Here is a 23,278-nt window from a genome sequence, read left to right on the forward strand (position 1 = left end):
AACAAAACTCAAATCATCTGCATCACTCCAAGTAGCTGTCTAAAGTGAATGAACTTATCTTTACCAAGTGATTTGGTAAAGATGTTTGCTACCTGGTCTTCAGTTTTCATATGTTCCAAGTCAATCTGATTTGCTAAACCATTTCCCTGATGAAATGGTAGTGAACCTCAATGTGTTTTGATCTTGCATGATAAACATGATTTCTTGCTAACATAACACTACTCAAATTGTCACAGTACAGCTTGACTTTGCTGTCCAAGTGTACTCCCAAGTCATTCAGCAACTTCTGTAACCACTTAGCTTCACAGGCCACTAAGGCCGCACCACGATACTCTGCTTCCATACTAGATAATGCAACTGTAGGCTATTTCTTACTCTGCCAACTTATCATGCTACTACCCAATCCAAATGCATAGCCGCTGGTTGACCTCCTGTCATACGTGCAACTAGCCCAGTCAGCATCAGTATATCCCATCAAGTCAAGGGGCTTCCCATATGCATAAAACAGCCCATGATCTGTGGTACTCTTTACATATCTCAGCATTCTTCTGACTGCATCCAAGTGTGGTTTGTGAGGCTTCTGCATGAATTGACTGATCAGCCCCACAACATAACTCAAGTCAGGCCTAGTGATCGTGAGATAGATCAAGCTGCCTACCATCTGTTTGTACATAGTAACATTCTCAATCTCTGTCCCAACATCAATCTGTAGCTTGACATTCTGCTCCAAAGGTGTATCCATAGGCTTGCAATTAGCCATACCATATTTCTGTAACATGTCATGAGCATACTACTTCTGTAGCAGCCATATGCCTTGAGGTTTAGAGACAACCTCAATCCCCAAAAAATATTTCAGCTCTCCAAGATCCTTGATCTTAAACTCAGCCTGTAAACATGTCTTTATTTCTGCAATCCCATTTTCATTATCTCCTGTAATGATTAAGTCATCAACATAGACAACTAGGAAACCATGTTGCTGTAAATAACAGCTGATGCGAGCATTCCATGCTCTAGGTGCTTGTTTCATCCCATATAATGCCTTTTTCAGCCGACATACATGTGCTGGAAATTCTGGATGTACATAGCCTTCAGGCTATTCCATGTAAACCTCTTCCTGTAATTCTCCATTGAGAAATGCATTCTTTACATCCATCTGCCATAGTTTCCAGCCTCTAGCTGCTGCCAAATCAATCACAGTTCTAACTGTAGCCATCTTTGCTACAGGGCTGAAAGTCTCCTCATAATCAAGACCATACTACTGCGCATACCCTTTTGCAACCAGCCTGGCCTTATATCTTTCCAATGATCCATCTGATTTACATTTTACCTTATACACCCACTTGCATCCAATAGGTGTTTTGCCCTCAAGCAACTGTACCAAATCCCATCTACCATTTTCAGCCAAAGCTGAATATTCCTCATCCATAGCAACACGCCAATTCTCATCTGCAAACTGCCTCATCAAACTTACTTGGTTCTCTAAAACCTGTTACTTTTGTCATATAAGCATAATGACGGGCTGAATATCCAGTGTAAGTATACCTGTCAATAGGTTGTCTGACCCTCTCTGATCTCCTAAGCTGTGGCTCACTGTGAGCTTGCCTCTCATGAGGCGGCACATAACGGCTCTGCCTAGCACTTGGCGTCATAATAGACAGAATCCCCAATTCACTGTCTAAGCTGTCACTGCTAGATGAATCATAACTTGCAGTGAGTGGACTTGTTACATCTTCAAAAACCTTTTCTTTTCCCTTATCTGTTCTCCCCCTCATTGACATATCCATGTCAGTGGATGCAGTAGTGCAACTCCGTAATCGTCCTGTCCAAATACTCACTGTAGATGATACATCACCTGTCTGACCACTCATGGAAGTACTCTCTGCAGGAGTATTTTCAGCATGACTCATACTGGGTGAGCCATCAGTAGGCACTACCACAGGATTCCCATACGAGGATGCTAACTCATCAAATACCACATCTCTGCTTATGAGTGTCTCATGAGTAGAAGGTACATAACACTTATAAGCTTTCCGTTCCTGTGCATATCCTATAAACACACTTTTCACTGCCTTAGGATCCAATTTCTTCCTCTTCTCATCCGGTATATGCACATATGCAATGCTGCCAAATACCTTCAAGTGTGAAATGTCAGGTTTATGACCATACAACTGTTCATACGGAGTGACATCATGAATCCCTACTGTAGGGGTTTGATTCAGTACATAGACAACAGTCACAACTGCTTCAGCCCAATAACCATTTGGCATACATTTTTCATTCAACATAGCTCTAGCTAACTCCATCAAAACCCTGTTTTTCCTCTCCACAACACCGTTTTGCTGCGGTGTATAACTGCATGTGAGCTGTCTTCTGATCCCATGTTTAGCTAGATACCTGTCAAAGTAGTTTGAGACATATTCACCTCCTCCATCTGATCTCAAGCATGATATGTAACAGCCCAATTCATTCTCAGCATGTTTCTTGAAGTCTTTGAATACATCAAACACATCATCCTTATGCTTCAAAATATAAAGCCAAGTGTACCTACTGAAATCATCAATAAATGAGACATAATATTGTGCACCGCCAAAAGAAGCATTATGTGAACGACCCCAGACATCAGAGTGCACCAACTGTAAAGGCCTAGTATTGTTTTTTACATGTCTCATGAAAGGAAACCGTGCCTGCTTCCCAAACTGACATGCAGGGCATACATGATCAAAATCATTATACTTGAATTTTGGTAATCCAAGTAGTACTTCTTTCTGCTGCGCAGATTTCAGCTTTTTTACATTGACATGTCCAATCCGCTTGTGCCAAATCTCTACATCCCAAATGGCACTCTCATCATGAGCAAACATGGCTGCCTTGAGTCCTGGAATGGTCGCATCCAATGTAAACATCCTGCCATCCCTTTTGCCCTTGGCAATTAACTTGCAGCCATTTCCATACTCCTCAATGAAACACCCATCTTTGTTGAGCCTCACTTGCAAATTCTGTTCTGCCATTTGACCCATAGACAAAAAATTCTTTGTTATGGTCGGTACATGTAATACATCATGCAGGCCTTTCTTCTTGCCATCAGGCATCATAAGAGGAACAATCCCTTTATGCTTTATGTCATGTTGGGTGTCATCCCCAGTACATACATGACTACGTGTACCTGCAACCATCTCACTCTCCATGCAGGGTCATGTGGTTTGACGCTCCAGAGTCAATGTACCATCTATCATCTCTATCATGTCTCGATGCATTTTTAGATACATGCTGCATGGCAAAGAGTCTATCAACTGGCTCATCATGAGCATCACTGGAAGATGCATAGTGCCCATGATGTCTGCCCTTTGCCTTCATATCTCCCTGCTTTTTGTAACAATCCTTTGCAATATGCCCATATCGGCCACAATAATGGCAGCCCTTGTCCCTGTTGGACTGATCAGATGACTGCCATGAACTAGATCCACCACCTCTACCTCAAGTTGATCTCCCCCTGTCTCTAAACCCACCAGATCCACGCTGGCCTTGTGTATTTGTACCATGCCAATTACTCTGCTGCTGCTGATGTCCATAAGCATTATGAGTGTCACCACAACCTCGAAATGAACCACGACCTCTAGATCCTTTGCCACGCTGGCTAGAGTATAACATAGTGTCTCTACTCTAAGATGCACTAGAACCTATATTCAAACCAAGTTTGACTTCCTCATGCAGCAACAAGGCAACTAGCTCTTCCCAGCTAGGGGGCTCTTCTCTGATGGAAATGGAAGTGTCAAAAGCTTTGTACTCTTTGCCTAAGCCATTCAAAGCAACAGCAATCATATCATCTTCTGATACACTTGAGCCAATAGTAGCAAGTTGATCAGCTATGGTCTTAATCTCCGTGGTATACGCCTGGATGCTCTTGCCATTCCTAGACATGTTGTTGAACTACTGTTTCAATGGATCTTCCTTGCATGTGTCATGGTTCCATAATTTTTCATTAGTATGTCCCAAGCATCCTTCGGAGTCTCACATCTAGTGATTTGAATTACCATAGCATCAGATATACATAAAGGAAACCAAAGCAGCACCTTGCATGCTCTTTCATTCCATAGCTTGTAGGCTCCTTTCTGCTCATTTGTTGGATTGTGTGCAGGCAACTTAGGAGCAACTTCATCTCCTGTACATAGATCCCAATAACCTCTGCCAACCAGAAAGTTTTTCATTCTGAATTTCCATAATGCAAAGTTCTTATTATCCAACTTCTCTCCAACTATCTGAGTGATATTGTCAGTCCCATGTGCATTAGCCATGATGCAATAGACTGTCTATCAAGTGCCTGACTCCCTGCAGACCAATAAGTATGACTGACTAAGTTCAGTCTGTAACAGTTTATGATAGTCTTCCGCACTAAATTACAGAAAAAAACTAGGGTATTTCAGCCCACTGACACCCCAAAACAACCCACAAATAAGTGGTCTCAACTGTGGATATAATTGTCAATACATAAGCTATGTGTTTGCTTAAGCTTAAGCTTCTGTAACCTCACTACCAGGGTACATACATGCAGTCTGGAAACTGCAAACTGTGAGTAACCAGCAGTAATTTTAAATCCAAAACTGAGTGGTAATCATGTCATACATGTTCCAAAATCTCCCAGGTAGCTACTAGTACATTTGGTAGTCAAGACATGAGCATAGAGGCACAGAACAGTGCATAACCAGCACATACAAGTGTCAACAAATTTAGTTGCAGGTTGCAGTCAACAAAAATTCAGCATACCAAGCTCCAAGGAGCTCCAAAATGTCTTCTGACCATGTCATACATTTACTTTTTAATGTCAAGTTCAATACAAGAGCATCTGAGTAGGCATAGACAACCTATATTCATTGACCAATGGCATAAACTTCATGAGCTGTTTGTAATTAACCAAGATAGTGTAACTACATTTACTTCAGCTTCAAAATTCAATTTTCAATGATGCTCATTGCTTGCTTCAATCCTCCATTTATTCAGCATGTATAGGTCAGTTCATATAGATGATGGAACCCCCAAGATGACCTGTATTGCTTCAGTAATGCACAATACTTGTCATTGACTGTGTATGACAATTTTCAGCCTGTCAATGATTTTCAGATCTGAGTATTCTGAGCAAGAAATCTCAGCTCCAAGACATTTGATCCAATGTATACATGCTTTGACACATTCTTGTGCTCCAAATATGCCTTCTGAGTGTAGTACAAGGCTCCTCTATGTCAGTAATGACTGAATGCATGCTGTCCATTCATGTTTACAGCAGTTTAGAACTGATTACAAGTCCGTATCTGTTACTCCAGCTCATAACAGAGCTCCCACACAAGCATTTACTTCTTGTACACTTCAGATACCTTCAATAGTGAGCATACATGCTATATGAGTCTTGTCCAGGTGCCCCACTGAAGATTGACAGGTTGCAGTCCACCCAGATCAACAAGCGCAGATCACGCAGAATTCCAAGCCTTGTTGTCAGCTGGTCCTCCTCATCATGAGGCTCAATGACCGCTTACAGATGCTCAAGGATGTCCACCAAGTCTCCCAGAAAGGCCTCAACCACTGTGACAAAGCATGGAGTCCAAGATGAGCAAATGTATACCTTGACAGAGTAATGGCAGCCTGTTCTTGTTTTCAAAAGACCTTGTTCTTCCACTTCTTCAAGTCTTCTTGACTCCCTCCTGATCTAGAGAGATCAACCTGGCAATGCTCTGATACCATGTTCAAAGAGGAGAGAGAGACAAGGAAAACACCATATCCATGAGCCTTCAGGCTCTCAAGCTCATTCCTTCATGTTCCACACACTAAACTGAAAGGCACACACTCTACAAGATAAAGTGACCTAGTGTAAATGTAGACTAGACAGACTAACTCTAGTCAGGTCACTAACTGACTACTAACCCGACTTATTTGATGTAGCCACATGTAGACAGCTGTACACACTAGCTGTCATAGATGTCGGTCATAGATGAAGACACACTAACGGTGAACTTGATTTCTAACATCCATATGGCCTCTTTCCCAGGAGTATTTGGGTACTATAATTGATTATTCTAATTATTGCATTTGTAGATGCAATTTTGGATTGTATTATAACTAATTATCCCTCTCAACTCCAAGTAGAGCAATTTCACACACCTATGTAACTATCTCACTTGGAATCACATACATAAAAGGCAACCCCCTAGCCAACTGTTATGGCCCCAATGGCTCTCATACACCCTACAAATTGGCCCGTGATGTACCATCTGAAAGATATAAAACATCATAACATACTCCTGTCTTGATATTTATCATTCTAAGAGACTTTGCATAACCTCCCATAATCTTTCCCCCAAGAATAAATACCCTGACCTATAGCTAGGGATCCTCTTCCACTCTATGTGGATCAATGGATTTTTCAAGTAATTGATATGCATCTAGGAGATCTATTATGATACAATGCTTTTATGCTCCTTCAAGGCAAGGTGGAATGCTCTTAAGTGCACAAACAAAAGAAAAATAGCATCCTATTCTATGTGCATAATAATATCTTTTCATACTTTTACCGTACGTATTGTGGTGATGTAGAAGATAGCACTGAAAAAACCCATGCTACTATCTTTTTTAGACTAAAAAAACTAAACTATATGCATATGAAAAAGATTAAAAATCAACACATTTAATCTTACTTTTTCTTTCTCACCACCCCCTATTGACAAAATTTACAAGCATAGTCATATTCTGAGGTATGTAGTGAAAGGAGAAAAAGTGCATAGATATGCATCTTAACACACAATATGAGGCCATACTAAAGAAATCTCCATGTTGTGGAACCCATACATTATACAAACAAATATTTATTATTCCAATATCGAGATCCATCTCATGATTCAATTTACCTCAAAACTCCATTTTTTGCACTTTTACTCAATTTTATTCATATGAACGCCTTTTGGAAAACCCAATCATTATTATACTACAAAGCACACTTATTAAGCATTTAGAAAATTATTTTTTAATTTTTTTCAATAAGAACACTTTATATGCATATATACAATTCATTTATTGCATTTTCAAATAAAACGAGACTTACCATAAGATATTTTATAAAATCGCTTTCTTTTTAATCATTTCAAAATCACTTAGGAAACCTGCTTTTGCTCCACATAGCCATTAATAACTAACTTCATGCTCCTTCACTCCATTTCTCATATGATATCACACTCTAGTACCTCTTTTCTCTCTCCCTCTCAGCTTGTATAAACACCCATAATAGCAAAAGAGAAAGATTGGATTTCAAATTTTTTGCATAGTGCATCATTTTGCGTGATTGAAGTAGTGATTAGAAGCAACAAAGATCATGAATCCATAGCCAAGTGTGCTCCCCTCTAATTGAATAGTTGAAAAATATAAATTTTATGAAATATGAGGGGACATTTAAAAAATGCACATTTGCTCCACCTAATAGTGTTTTTTTTTAGTTGTAAGCTTCTTAATCACTTTAATTGACTATTATCCAATTCATTTCCTACACATTCCCATTGTTGACAAGTTGTTTCATTAAAATCAGGAGGCAAATGAGCTCAAATTCGATTTTGAAGGTATATCTATGTTCTTGGCATTCTTTTCTACGGATTTGGCCTTGTGGTTGCTATTTCTAGCCTTTGGAACAAGTAATTACTTTGTAACATTAAAATTTCACCTTCTTAAATGGCCCCTCTTACAAAATTTGAATTGACAAATGGATGTTTCCAACGTGTTTTAGGCCACTATCTTTTGCTTAGAAAACTCTAATGTCTCTTTATTTTTACTATAAATTCTTCATTTTCTACTTTAATTTTTGTGTCTAGTCGCACCTCTCATTGAGGACCATGGGATAGGGAAACTCAAGCCATTGAACCCATGTATTGATTTGCACACAAATAAAACATAGTGCTCATCAAGCTGCTTCAAATAATACACACATCATAACCCAAAACATAGCTCTCACCCTACCCCATAACAAAGATCAAGGCATGAAATCCACAAGGGATAGGCCAAGCATAATCTAGCAAAGAGATCAAGATCTAGATGCTACTAACCCAATTGCTCTAACATAGTCTGGCTTTTAAAATCCTATCAAATAGATCATCCTAAGTGGTGGTTCAAAACCCGCCTACTTGACCTAGGGCAACTATACCAGAAACTTCTACTAGGAAAGTACTCATGTAGCATGGTCCACTTGAATTCATATATATTTTCATTTTTCTCATTTTTCCAATCTTGTTTCTCTTCTAAAACAATGGTGGACAAGATTCCCACAAGCTGCTTTATTGATACTTTGGACTTGCCCATTTGCTTGTGGATTGTAAGGTGCCATTTTATTATACTTAATCTACCAAGCCTCAGTCAAGCTTTTGATCAAGTTATTTAGAAAATGAGTTCCACTATCTGACGTCAACTCTTTTATTGGACCAAAATGACATATTATTAATGCAAGAAGGAAGCTAGTAGTCTCCTTTACATCATCCTTCCTCATTGCTTGTGCTTTGACCATTTCATAAAATAGTCAGTCATACTACTGTGATATATATCTTCTCTGTAGAAGATGACAGGATAATTGGACCTACAAAGTCAATGCCCCACTTCTCCAATGGTAATAAAACCATAATAGGAGCCAGTGGGCACTTGTGATTCTCTTTATTAGATTTATGTATCTGGTATATATCACATCTCTTTACATATGCAAATACATCTTGAAAGATGGATGGCTAATAATATCTGGATCTTAAGGATTTCTATGCAATCAACCATCCAACAAATGCCGTCCACAAGTGGAGTCATGATACTCTTCCATGATAAATTGAACTTCATCAAGCATAATGCATCGATGATAAACATCATCTACCCCTTGTCAATATAGAATTCCTCGTATCAAGGGAAAATTTAAGGCTTTCTATTTAGTTTTTCTTTTCTTAGCCTTAGAAAAATAGGCTCTAGCCTCTCTTATGGATAGATAATGCATTATTGTAGCATACTAGGATGAAATGGAGACCGTCAAGGTCACGTACTTTAGCCAATACTTCTTTTGTCTCCCTAAAGTCTACAAGACATTTTACGATGCCTTGCAATCTCCACATGTTATTCTTAATCTTGTAATCAAGCATAATGCATAATTGTAGACTTTATGCATTATTCTTAATCTCGTAATCAAGCATAATGCAAATTTAAAATAGACCCTCAAGGTCACTAACTTTAGCCAATACTTTTTTTGGCTCCCTGAAGTCTACAAGACATGTTATGATACCTTCCATAATCAAATCCTTGCAAAGTGACTAATCACTTTTCTAGTTGATCAAGCGGTTGCAACTTGTTCAATAATAACCTTAACCCTTTTGTCTTTGTATGAAACACTACCTTCTCATATAGAATATAGTGCCTAAATTTTGTCGTGGCAAAGACCATCATGGGGCACAATTTTTTCATATACAAAAAAAATTTTCAAACACGCCCAATCTATGATCAGAGAATCTAATTAGGTGGTATAATTTTTCATCCCATATCTAAGCCAAGTGCAATAACAGATATTATACATTGTGGCTGCCAAAAACACATAGAATGTCTCACCTCTTTTAGGTGCTTTTAGGATTGGTACTTTAGCCAATTTATACTTCACATCCTCAAATGATGTTTTTTACATATCACTCCAAACAAACAAATAACTGAAGGATAATAAATTTATCAATGGCAACATTCTTTCAACTAGTGTATTAATGAATTGTTGACAATATTCGATTGATGATAGAAAACTATATACTTCCTTGGGCACACAGAGTGGACTCATAGTGACAATGACCTTAGTCTTTTTTGGATTAGGCAGATTCTTGGATGGTCCAACACTAATTTGTAGTGCGCTTCAAAGGCCTATTTCCTCAGATTTAGAACAATGCAAAGATGGTAGCTACCCCAAGATTATCAATGAAAACTTTTAGCACTTTTAGGGAAATGTTACCAAAGATTTTTTCGGTCGTGCATTGCCACGAATTTGATGCATTACATAATCTAAAGCCATGATATGATACATGAATTTTCCAAATCTAGTTATAGATGTCATCTTTAACTTGTCTTTCTCTATGATGTCTATTTGATTGTAGCAGTAAAAGAGTCCATAAAGGAGTATATATCCCTACCTACTACCCTAACTAATATTTGATCAATGAATGGAAATGGACAATAATCCTTAACTATTTGTTTGTTGAGCTCTATAAAATCAATGCAAAGATAAATTTTATCAGTCTTCTTCTTCCTAATAATCATTGGAAAACACCACTTCATGTGTTATATGGAAAATATCAGGCTAGCCATACATAATTTTTTTCACTCTTTGAATAGGGTGTCCCTCAACTCAAAAGTTATGAGCCTCACTTTATTCCAGATAGGTTGACTTCCCTCTTTTAGGGGAATAGTATGCATGGCTAAACTAGGGAGAGTACCCCTTAATTCATCATAACTCTAGGAAAATATATCATAGAACTCTTGGATTAAGGACATGATAATTTTGGTCATGAATCATTCAACAAACCAAGGTTTATCTCTACCACTTGGTTGGCAATCATTCAACAAACTAAGGTTCATCTCTACCACAACTGTATCCCTGATTCTATCCTAAGCTTTTATAGGCTCATCTAGACCTACTTGGTAATTACCTTCCATAGTAGACTCCTCTCTTGATTCATCACTTGATGATTTCTCACTACCAAAAGGCCCCTCTAGTGCATCCAATTCTATTGAGGATATGAGTTCTTGAGGTGATTTTTTATAAGCGTCAATTAGAACTCATCTAGCACCTTTTCCAAAGACCAAATGACTAGTTTGTATATCAACTTGATAGTCACGTTGCAACTGTAGCATGCCCACCTTCCTTGGATGGTACATTCTTAGTGGCCCATCAAGAGATGTCCTAGAAATAATCCTCCAAGATTTTGATGAAAACCCTTGGAGTTTTCTAACTAGGCTCACTTGATTCTACCCCATAGTGAAAGTTTCGACCATTATCACGAGGATAAAGTTGAGTCTTTTTGGTCAAATCAACTACTAACAGTTGACTAGTATCAACGGTTTGAGATTCCATCCCTTATAGAAATTGCTAACTAAAACAGGCTTACGTTGCACTAGGTTCAAAGAGAATGGGATGCTGAGATGACAAGCTCAACACATGCAAACATTAATGATGGACCGCCTGGTTAGATGGGTCTACACGTCTACACTTAGCACGTCGGTGGTCATTACGACTCTCACATGGCCACTGACTCATTACTTATTATATTCAGGTTGTTATATCTATTTACAACTGGCACAGTTATAGCTCAGTCGACTAGTGTAGTCGGTTATGCATTGTTTGACTTAGTAGGCCACTTTCCTTTATGTTATATCTTATCTATACTTTGTGTATATTGTAAAGTGTGTGGAAGAAGAAGAAGAAACCAGCAAGAAAACGTTTTGGCCTCCATCTCTCTTCTTGTCTCTTGAGTGAGCTTCTCCTTGTGCATTCTGTGTGTATTCGGTGTAGCATCGTGAGCGAGTCCCCCCACCACGCAATTCTTGACATGGTATCAGAGCTGCGCCACTGAGAGAGGTTGATTTCAAAGGCTGAAGTGAAGGAGAAGAAGCAAGGTTTGAGCAAGCAAGCCACGGGTAAGAAGCTCTTCCATTCTTCCACTCTTTCTCTTGGACAGTGTCTGTGGAGGCACCAGAAGTAGGGCAGAGCAAAAATCTCAGATTGCAGTGAGATTTGGTGTGCGGGAAGAGCACTGTGTATTTTGCAGATAAGCCCTTTATGGCTTTCCCGCTGCTATTTTGGCCATTCGAGGTCATTTTAGGACCCGTTTTAGAGCCGCAAGGTTGCGGACAGCAATTCGAGATACCTTGCAATTTTAGCTGCATCTGTTATACACAGGTGCACATGTTACAGATTTCAGATCTGTAAGTTCAAAGGTGTTTACATCGAATAAACACAAGGTTTATCTGCAAACTAGTTGCAGATTGCATGTATTGTTGAGCAGATAGTGAAAAAGGCTGTTTGGTGTATTGTTGTGCACTACAGGTCGAGGATTGCAGAAGATTTGCTTGCTTTTTGGTATTAATTTTGTGATAATGGTAGAGAACAATGGAAACCCCATCATTGAGAAGCTCGACAAGAACAACTACCCTTCATCGAAGTTTCGTGTCACGAACTTCCTTATTGGAAAAGGCCTCTACGAGTTTGTGTGTCAGGTGAAGAAAAGGAGCCGGAGGTGAGTGATCCTCCAACTGCAAAAGAGACAAGGGCACGGAAGGAATGGAATGCAAAAGAAAAAAAGGTCATGTATTGGCTATCTACAATAATTGACAATAATATGCTGGGACATATCAGAAATGCAGAGAATTCATATGCAGTTTGGACTATACTTGAAAGTATGTTTTCCGTAAATACAAAGGTACGAAAGATTCAACTCAAGCAAGAGTTGAATACATTGAAGAAAGGGAAGATTTCTATCAATGAGTATGTCATTGAAGGTAAGGAGCATTGCAGATGCCTTGGCAGCGATTGATGCAATGCCCGATGATGATGATTTGGTGTTGTCTACCTTGGGTGGAGTTAACAATGAAAAGGCTTGGAAGTCTTTTGCAACTTTCATATATGTTAGAAAGCCATTTCCAGATTTCGATGAGTTGGTATCCCTTATGATCACTTAAGAGATCAACATGCAGAGTGAGACATCTGAAAGAAGTGGTGAACATGTCCAAGCTTTTTACTCCACTTCAGGAAGGGGATGTGGCAGGTTCTCTTCAAGAGGCCATGGTACAAGACGTGATACTGACAACCAGCAAAACAGATTGAATCAACAATTTGGCAATATGCAAGTTTCAGGAGGTCCTGGTAACTTTAGAGGCAGGGGGAGCTTTAGAGAAATAGGTGGATGGCACAACAGAGGTTCTAACAACTCTAGTATTGTATGTCACTACTGTGGCAAAACAGGTCATACTACAGCCCAATGTTATGCTAAGAAAGATGATATTAACAGTGGTAAGTTGCAACAAGAAAACTATGCATCGATAGAATGAAGAAAAAAATGAACGTCTGTTTGTTATGCAGCATATACTGAATGCTGTTACAGGAAAGGGAACACACATGATGATGTTTGGTATGTTGATTCAGGTGCATCCAATCATATGACCAGCAATGCAGAATGGTTTGGAGAGATGCAGGATTTGCAAAATGCAGGTTATATGCAGACAGGTGATAATTCATGCCACCCAATTTCACACATTGGAAAAGTTTCCTTGTCCTTGCATGATGGTAAGACAAAGAGTCTTTCAGATGTATTACATGTGCCATCTATTACGAAGAACTTGGTGTCAGTCGGTCAGATAATAGAGCAAGGGTTGCAAGTCAGATTTAATGCAAAGGGCTGCTTTGTAAAAGACTTCAATGACAAGTGCAGGTTTGTTGCAAAGGGAAGTAGAGTTGGACGTATGTTTACTCTAGATGCTGGAATTCCTACTATGAATGCTACTATGTATGCTAAAGAAAAACCTGTTGTTGCAGATACTGAAATTTGGCACAAATGCATTGGACATGCAAATGTATAAAGGCTAAAATTAATGCAGTCCAAAGGGTTGGTTACAGGTTTGCCTACATTTAGAGTTGCAAAATTTCATAAGGTATGCGAAGCATCTCAGTTTGGTAAGCAGGCAAGACAACCCTTTTCACATGACAGAGATGTAAGCAGAAATATCCTTGATGTTGTGCATACAGATATTTGGGGGCCTAAACAAAATGTATCTCTTGGAGGTAGTTCATACTTTGTCACATTCATTGATGATTGTTCTAGAAAGCTGTGGGTATATTTTATGAAGGAAAAGAGTAAAGCGTTTGAGCACTTTAGAACTTTCAAGGCTGCAGTTGAAAGAGAAACAGGCTTGAAAGTAAAGTGCTTGAGGTCAAATGGAGGGGGAGAGTACGTCTCGAATGAGTTCAGTGAATTTCTCAGGTCTCATGGGATAAAGAGACAGTTTACATGCAGGTATAACCCACAACAAAATGGGGTTCCAAAAAGGAAAAACAGGCATATTGCAGAAGTTGCATGCGCTTGATGGCTGAAAAGAATATGCCTAAGCATTTTTTGTCTGAGACTGTCCATATTGCTGTCTACATTATGAATAGAACTCCCACAGCTGCAATTCATGGGATGACTCCTAAAGAATGCTTTACTGGAAAGAAGCCTGATGTATCGCACTTGAAGGTATTTGGCTGTGTTGCATATGTTCATGTGCCACATGAGCTACGAAAGAAGCTTGATCCAAAGGCAGAAAAATGTGTCTTTATTGGATACTCTTTAGAGTAGAAAGGGTATCGCTATTATAACCCTGTCCCATGTAAGTTCAGAGTGAGTAGGGATGTCATCTTTTGATGAAATGAGCAATTGATATGCATCTAGTGGTGATGCATTGGATGACGATGATGATCATGACACTCATGTGCAAGCTGAAAAGCAAGAATCAGGGACTCTTAGTGGAAGAGAGACATCATCTGGTAGTCCTTGGTCTGGGAGACTAAGGAGTAGCTCTACATCTTCAAGTGCATCTAGTAGCACCACAGGTAAAGACAAAGGAAAGAATAAAGTGTCAAATGGCATTGATGCAATTCTTGATGGAGACTCGAGTGGCTCAAAGAGCTTGGATGATGAGCTTGGTATTCCTTCTGTCAGGACACCAGGTGTACAGAGAGTTCATAGTAATGTAAAGGCTCCATTGAGTGATCTGGTGGTACACAGATCTAGCAGGGTCAGATACCCTATTAAAAGATTTGGTTTTGAAGGTTATGTAGCTCACCATTATTCTTATATGGTGAAACTAGTTGAGGATGTTGAGCCCACTTGTTTTGAGGATACTGTTGGTCATACTCATTGGGATACATCAATGGATGAGGAGATGGCTGCATTAGAGGCCAATAAGACTTGGGATCTAGTATCATTGGCGAAGGGCAAAAAAGCTATTGGATGTAAGTGGATTTATAAGATTAAGTACAATGCAGATGGTTCTATTAGTAGGTACAAAGCTAGGCTGGTTGCAAAAGGCTATGCCCAAACATATGGCATAGATTATGATGAAATCTTTAGTCCAGTTGCTAGGATGGCAACTGTCAGATGTGTGATTGCTTTGGCAGCAGCCAAAGGTTAGAGGTTGCAGCAAATAGATGTGAAGAATGCCTTCTTGCATGGTGATTTGCATGAAGAAGTGTATATGGATCAGCCAGCAGGCTATGAAGATTTAGATCATCCCACGTATGTGTGCAGGTCGAAGAAAGTGCTCTATGGGCTCAAGCAAGAACCTAGAGCATGGTCTGACAAGATCAGAGAGTATCTTGTCAATATTGGCTTTTATGTTTCTGATGCTAATCACTCACTTTATGTGAGAAAGGGAGATACAGGTTTGGTCATCATAGTCATCTATGTGGACGACTTGATTATTACAGGTGATAGTGATAGTGGGATTGCTGAAGTCAAGGATTTTTTGAAGAAGAAGTTTGAGATGAAGGATTTAAATGAGCTAAGGTACTTCCTTGGCATTGAGGTGATCAGATGTGATGATGGTATTTGGTTGTCCCAAAGATAGTATGGCTTGGATATGTTGTCCAAGTATGGTATGATAGCATGCAAACCACTTTCAGTCCTGTTGGAGCAGAATGTAAAGTTGAGTGCTGATGTTGGGGATGAGATAGAACACCCTACTATGTTCAGGAGGATAGTGGGGAGTTTGATCTAGATGACCATTACAAGGCCAGACTTGAGCTATGTTGTTGGTCTTGTGAGTCAGTTTATGCAAGTACTTAGAAAGCCACATTTGGATGCAGTTAGATGCATATTGAGATATGTGAAGTCCACATTACATTATGGAATTTTCTATGAGGCAGGTACAGATGTACAGGTGTTTGGATACACAGATGTATATTGGGTTGGTAGTATGTCTGATAGAAGATCTACCGGTGGATACATGTCCTCTCTTGGTAGTGCAGCAGTTTCTTGGAGCAGCAAAAAGCAATCTACAGTTGCTTTGTCGAGTACAGAGGCTGAGCATAGAGGTGCTGTTGTTGCAGCATGTGAGGTAGTATGGCTACAAAAGTTATTGGCTGATTTAGATATGTAGGTGGAAGGTCTAATTGTCATTTATTGTGACAACATGAGCAGTATACAGTTGGCTAGGAACCTTGTGTTCCATGCCAGCACAAAAAATATTGAGGTACACTACCACTTTGTGAGAGAGAAGGTACTAGCAGGTAAGATTGACTTGGTGTATGTCAGCACACAGGATCAGATAGCTAACATCTTCATGAAGGCATTGGGTACAGAGAAGCTTCAAAAGTTTCTAAGCTTACTTGGAGTTTCAGAGATGTAGTTGAGCTTGAGGGGGAGTGTTGAGATGACAAGCTCAACACATGCGGAGACTAATGATGGACCGCTTGGTTAGATGGGTCCACACATCTACACTTAGCACGTCGGTGGTCATTATGACTCTCACATGGCCACTAACTCATTACTTATTATATTCACGTTGTTATTCCTATTTACATCTAGCATAGTTATAGCGCCAGTCGACTAGTGTAGTCGGTTATGCATTGTTTGACTTAGTAGGCCACTTTCCTTTATGTTGTATCTTATCTATACTTTGTGCACATTGTAAAGTGTGTGGAAGAAGAAGAAGAAACCAGCAAGAAAATGTTTTGGCCTCCATCTCTCTTCTTGTCTCTTGAGTGAGTTTCTCCTTGTGCATTCTGTGTGTGTTCGGCACAGCATCTTGAGCAAGTCCCTCCACCACGTGATTCTTGACATGAGAAACAAAGGGAAGTATGGCATTTTGATCCCATCTGCCCATGGTTCTAAAATGATGTGGGTTAGTCTATCTAATCTCTGATCGTCCATCAAAAATGCGATTTTTATTCCTTCTTAGGAAATCTCTCAGCTTACCGAGACCACAAAACTATAGGTCTGGATCCATCGAGGGTCCATCCTCTCACTTCCCTCGAGAGAGTATTTTTTACTACCTATTTACCTACCACTTTAGGTTCAACATATAAAAACAGCTTCTTTGAATTATCTCCTGATACAAATTCATTACATGTCTTTATTTCACGACAAAAAACTGAGTAAAGCAATTCCTTCTCAATAGTTCCTTTCAAAAAAATAACTTTTACAATGTTTTCCATTTCAAGGTATTATTCTCTCCAAGTTCCATTCTACAACTAGTATAGGAACTTCTAGGATATTGTTTGGAATTTGAAGGGTAGTTGGCGGTTTGTAAGAGAGCCTAAGGATTTTATGACAAGAGCCCCGTGGTATCCTCACCTCCTCTTGCCAGCTAGAGTTCCCTACGACAAGACCTTCCATATCATGATTGTTTTATACTCACTAACGTAAACCAAAATAAGAAAAAAACCCTTGAAGTAGATTTTATTAACGCTGGCCTTGGGGAGGTCTAGCACTATCAAGAACACCATCTTAGTCAACATTCTGTGCTAACAAAAATACTACCTCAATTGGTGATCTATACTCAGTCAACCATCTCTAACTTGATGATTTTAGGAAATATTAGTACCTAACTTGCAATCAAAAACATTTTAATTCGATTGCATTATACATTAAAAATTTTTATTTCCAAGATAAATCTTTTCTTTCCAAAAATAATAACATCAAGGCAAAACTTAGCATAAGTGGCAATACCTTCCCCCTTCCTTGGGATGCAGTTTGAACTAAACAAAAATTATATTCTTGAGAACAACTCCTTGGAGTTTTGTGGGTCCTTATCCACGATAGAAGAAAATCTTGGTTAGTTTAATTACAAGCTCTATTCTTTGATAATTCCATCTCAATGTATTTTATATGCCGAGAATCAGCGTCTGTGTGATTATCCATTGGAGGTTTCAATAGACCATTAAAAAATATTAAGTCTCTTGGGGACGTAGTACATTCCTTGTACTTGTTTAGGTTCATCTTATACAAACCCAAGTTACCCATTGGAACTTGCGGTTAAGGATTCCTTTAAAAGATTATATGCAAAAAGATGAATAAATCCCTATTTTACAAATGCAGATTTTGTTACCAATTAATGGAATGATGGCTTGCTAGCTACCTTAAAGATATACTACTTGGGAATCCATGGTAAGTTCTTGGTTGATGGTATTCATGGCTTTGTTTGTAATCCCCATACTTATCATTCTATTTTTAGTAATTTTTTCCGCATCATTATTGGTAGCTCTTTCTCTTCAACCTTCATAAATTTCTTATTTGGGGCCATGGTCTTCAATCGCGAGATCGTAGAGGGGATTTATGGCAAGACAGTTTGGGGACATCGCAATTGGATTGATGGGTGTTTTTACTAGGAATTTAGGAAAAATCAAGAAGATTCTTGGTTCCACAAGGAAGTGGGGTAGAAGGGATGGAGGATTTGATTCCCAGAGAAAGCAAGGTATCCTCCTTGTCTTTGTGACGAGAATTCACGTCCTCGTGCTTCTCTTGCCTCACTCCCTCTTACTCTACACTTCTGAGAAGAGCCTCTCCTCTCTTACTCGAACTACTTCACAATGGCTCCTCATGCCTTGTATTTATAGCTAAATTAAAGAAGAAGGATTGCGGCCAAGAATAAGAGCTCTTTATGGAGGGTTTTTTGCTAAAGCAAAAATCTAGAAGCTTTCAAGATGCAATCTATTGCTGGTGATTCGATCTTTGAGGTCCTAAGAGGCTACCAGAGATGCCATGACTAATTCACCTGGCTCTCGAATAATCTTGCTTCAATCCAAGCCTCTCGTCAAACTGAGAAGAGGGGCACATTGTTGGAGTTAACTGCTAGAATACAAAAGGAGAATTTAGGCCTTTTCAACAGCAAACAAGAATTTCAAATTTAGGAGTTTATGGTGCCGTTTTCTTTCAAAACAAAGGGGGGGTAGCCTATCATCATCATTTTCCTCCTCTTCTTCTTTTTTTCATGAAATTTTCTTAAAGCTTTAATGCTTAAAGCTTTGTGGCTTGTCCTGCTTTGCCAAGTTTTAAATGCATGTGATCAATTTTGACTTATGGCCTATCACTCTTGTTCACGTGGTAACTTCAGTGAGACAGATGGCTATACTTCCTATTGGTTTGAAAAAATGTCAAGTTACAATCCTCGGACTATTTTTCTGGAGACTTCCTCTCTATTTAATGGTTTATAATTATTCAAGTCCAATTTGCAAGAAGTCAGGAAGATTGAAAATGAAGTTGGGATATCACATACTCTTCCCATTAGAGGAATCAAGATGTCCTCGTCTCGAATGAAATTGGGGAAATTGGTTACATAGTGATTTATAGTCAATCCAAGTGGCATCCTCTTCAGGGTAGTCTTTCCACTACATGAGTTACTCCCTAAGGGTTTTGCTTCTTAAAGTCTTCCCCCACATGTCAAGTATCTTTTTTGGTTGAAGTTTGAGGACCCCTTGACTTGGGATCACAATTTGTTGGCCATTAAGTACATGGTTTTGGTTAGGAACATAAGCCTTCAATAGACTGAAATGAAATACATTATGTACTTTCAAGTTATTAGGGAATTACACCTTGTAGGCATTTGGTCCTAGACACTTTAGCACCTTATATGGCCCACAATACCTGGGACTTAGCTTCTTGAATTATCCCAAAGATAAGGAACTTTTCTTTGGACGAACTCATAGGAAAACCATGTCACCTTCGTTGAAAATGCATTCTTACCTTCATTTATTGGCCTATGCATTTTGTTGATCCTCAGTGGCTTGAATATCTTGGTTCTACCCATAGGGTAGGACCAGAAAAATTTAATGGTGTAAGACAATCTGCCCATATAGTGCTTGAAAAGGAGTCATTTGAACACTTTGATGATATGATATGCATTATAGGCGAATTCAGCTAAGGGTAGGTATTGGATCCATTGTTTGGATTCCCTATTACAATAAGCTCTTAGTATGTATTCAATAACTTGGTTGACCCGCTTTGTTTGATCTTTGGTTTGGGGATAGTAAGCAGTACTATAGTGAAGCAGAGCTGGGTTCCTAGAGCTTCAAACAAGCTCTTCCAAAAGTTTGAGGTGAAGAGAGAATTGTGGTAGCTGATGATTCTTTGGGGTAATCCATATAACGTAAAAATTTCCTTAATGAAAAGCTTGGCAATATCGCAAGCCTTGTAAATTGGTTTTTTTAGGAATAAGGTGTGTAAATTTTGTCAGAATATCAATGACTACCATTATGGAGTTAAATCCTCCTTATACCAGGGGTGATCAAACTATGAAGTTTATGCTAATATACTCCCATTTCATTTGAGGGATGTCAAGTGGCTGGACCTTTCATGGCAACTTCCTGTTTGGCCTTAATTTGTTGGCACTTTAGGCATTCTATGACATACTTGAGTACATCACCCTTGAGCCTTTCCCAATAGAAGCTTTTTTTAATTGTATTAAGAGTCTTAGCATAGCCAGGATGACCCACAAATGGATTTGAGTTCCTGACTTGCAAGAATACATATTCTTGTTCTATAGAGTAGGCAAGCTCCTCGTTTATGGAAAAATCTTGATACTTAGTCTTGAGTTTTGGATTTGAATCCTTGAAAAAATTTTCTCTTAACAATCTCTGATAGCTTGGATCCTTCTCACTACCTCTTCCTTATCCATTTCTATGAGAGGGTTACTAGGCATTGAAATCATTGTAGCAAGAGTTCAAGTAGAGGATTCCTGTAGGATTAGAGCATTAAGAAATGATTTACGGTTTAGGGCATTTGCAATCACATTCTCCTTGCCTAGTCTATATTTGATTTCAAATTCAATTTCTTGCAAGGTCTTAATCCATTGGTGTTGTCTCATATTGAGATCTTGTTGAGTAAAAATCATTTTTAGGATTTTATGATCAATGACTAGAGAAAATCTATTACCAAGCAAGTAATGTCTTCATAATTTAAAGGCATGAATTAGAGCAAGTAATTCTAAATCATGTGTGGCATAGTTTCTTTCGTGGATCTTTAAATTTCTTTAATTTTCTTGAACCATAGGCTATTTGATGTACTTCTTGCATAAGCATGTAACCCAAAGCAAAAGAGCTTGCATCATAGTTATGACTTTGAATTCTTTGCTTAGGTCAGGTAGCCTTAAGATAGGGGTGGTTATGAAACTATGCTTAAGCTTCTCAAAGCTAGATTGTTTGGAAGATGTCCATGTAATGGAGACTTGCTTTTCGAGAATGTTGATCAGAGGCATGGCGATTGAGGTATAGTCTTTAATGAAAAGTCTATACATTATCCCTAGAAAGCTTTGCACTTCCTTGACCATTGTTGGGGGTGGCCAATCTTGTACATCTTGGACCTTGGAAAGATCTACTAAAATGCCATCTACCGATACTATGAATCCTAAATATTCAATGTGCTTTTTGAAGAATACACATTTCTTTCTTTTGGCATACAATTTGTGGGCTCTCATTGTTTCAAGAACTATTCGTAGCTGTGGTCCATGGTCCTCTTCATTCTTGGAATATTGTAAGATATCATCAAAGAAGATGAGGATGAAGTCGTCAAGCTAGGGTCGAAAAATGTCTTGAAGGTGGCAGGAGCATTTGTCGACCCAAACGACATCATCATAGACTCATAATGATCATATCTTGTGTTAAAAGCTGTTTTAGGGATATCTTTCTCCCTAATTCTTATTTGATAATAGCCTGATCTGAGATCAATATTTGAAAAAACCTTTTCTCCTTGGAGTCAGTCAAGCAACTCGTCTACCTTGGGAACTGGATATCTGTTTTTCATTGTCACCTAGTTTAATCCACGGTAATTGTCAATATAAAGGCAAAGTGTTCTATCTTTCTTTTTCTGAAATAGTACCAAGGCTCCTCAAGATGAATTACTTGACTGAGAGTTGTTCTTTTAGCTCAATGGATTTAGGAATTGACACTCGATAGGGTCATTTGGCAATGCGGGCAGCGCTTGGAATGAGTTGAATTTCGTGATCTACTTCCCTTATTGGTGGAAGCTCTCTCAAGTCTTCTGGAAAAACATTTGCATATTCTTTTAGCCAACATGTTTAATCCTAGGCTTCACTTTCCTACTTGGCCTTTTTGAGTTTAATTAGATAGATAGGTAATCCTTTCTTTAGCCCTTTTACTATTCAGGAAGCTTTAGCTAGCTGAACCTTAGGATTCCTTGTTTCTCCCTAAGTGGTAACTTGTTCTCCTTTTGAGTTTTGAAATGTGATTTGGCCCTTTTCACAATGGATATGGGCATTATATGGAATTAACCAATCCATTCCTAGCAGACATTCATAAGCCCCGAGGTTCATAATTTAGAAGTTTATTTTGGAAGAATTGCCACCCAAGCTAAATTCTACCCTGCTAGTTTGATGTGTTGATAGAACTTTTTTGTTTCTTGCTAACTCCACAAGAAAACTAGGTGCATGAGTAGTATTTATGCCTACCCTGTTTGCACATTTTGGTGATACGGAAGAGTGGGTACTTTCAGAGTCGATTAAAATTTGAAAGGGTTTACCTTGATAATTTGCTGGTGTTTGAATTACTAAGAGGCGATTTGGACCCCTCTTATTGAGAGTGGCATGTACTCTGGCTCTTTTTATATCGAACTCCATTGTGTGATCTTTATCATTACTAACCTCCTTTAGGTTTATTCCAACAACCTATCTCCTGGCATCTTGGCTTTGCCTGCGAAACTGTCCTTGGCCAAGCTTCAGGGATTGCTTCTAGAAATGTGTAACGTGTCCACTAGAATCCTCTAGGACATGTCTTGGCAGTCCATCGGAAGGCTGCCTAGAGAACTCCGCCCAGCACTCCCATGGAATGTTACGGGTTTTGTAATCTAGGTCCTTCCGCGTCTGCCACGTAGCGGAAGTGTCCTGGCCATTTCCCACTTAGGATCGACCGGAGTTAAGGTTTTCTAGTTTGGTCATTAGCTAGCAGCAACTAGCGTCAGACCCGAGCGAACTACTTTACGCAGAAATGCCAGGTCCGAAGCAGATTCACGCTGCAATTGGTTCAAGGAGAATGGGAAACGAGAGGGATGCAATGCTCAACCTCTCTGCCATAAGGCATAGTCCCATTCCGTTCCCCTAAAACAGCGTGAATCGGGTAACAGGTAAATCTAAGTCATCCTTCTAGTTATTTGCTCGACGATGAGGATCATCCCTCTGTTCGTTGAAGATTTTTAAGAAAAGTTCCCGGCTGACCGAGACCACCCATCCATAGGACGGACCCATGGTCCATCCTCCGCACTTTCCTCGG

Source organism: Lygodium microphyllum, chromosome 25, assembly GCF_053477565.2.
Source record: "Lygodium microphyllum isolate KBCC chromosome 25, Lygodium_microphyllum_v1.1.10, whole genome shotgun sequence".
In the NCBI taxonomy this organism is placed as follows: Eukaryota; Viridiplantae; Streptophyta; class Polypodiopsida; order Schizaeales; family Lygodiaceae; genus Lygodium; species Lygodium microphyllum.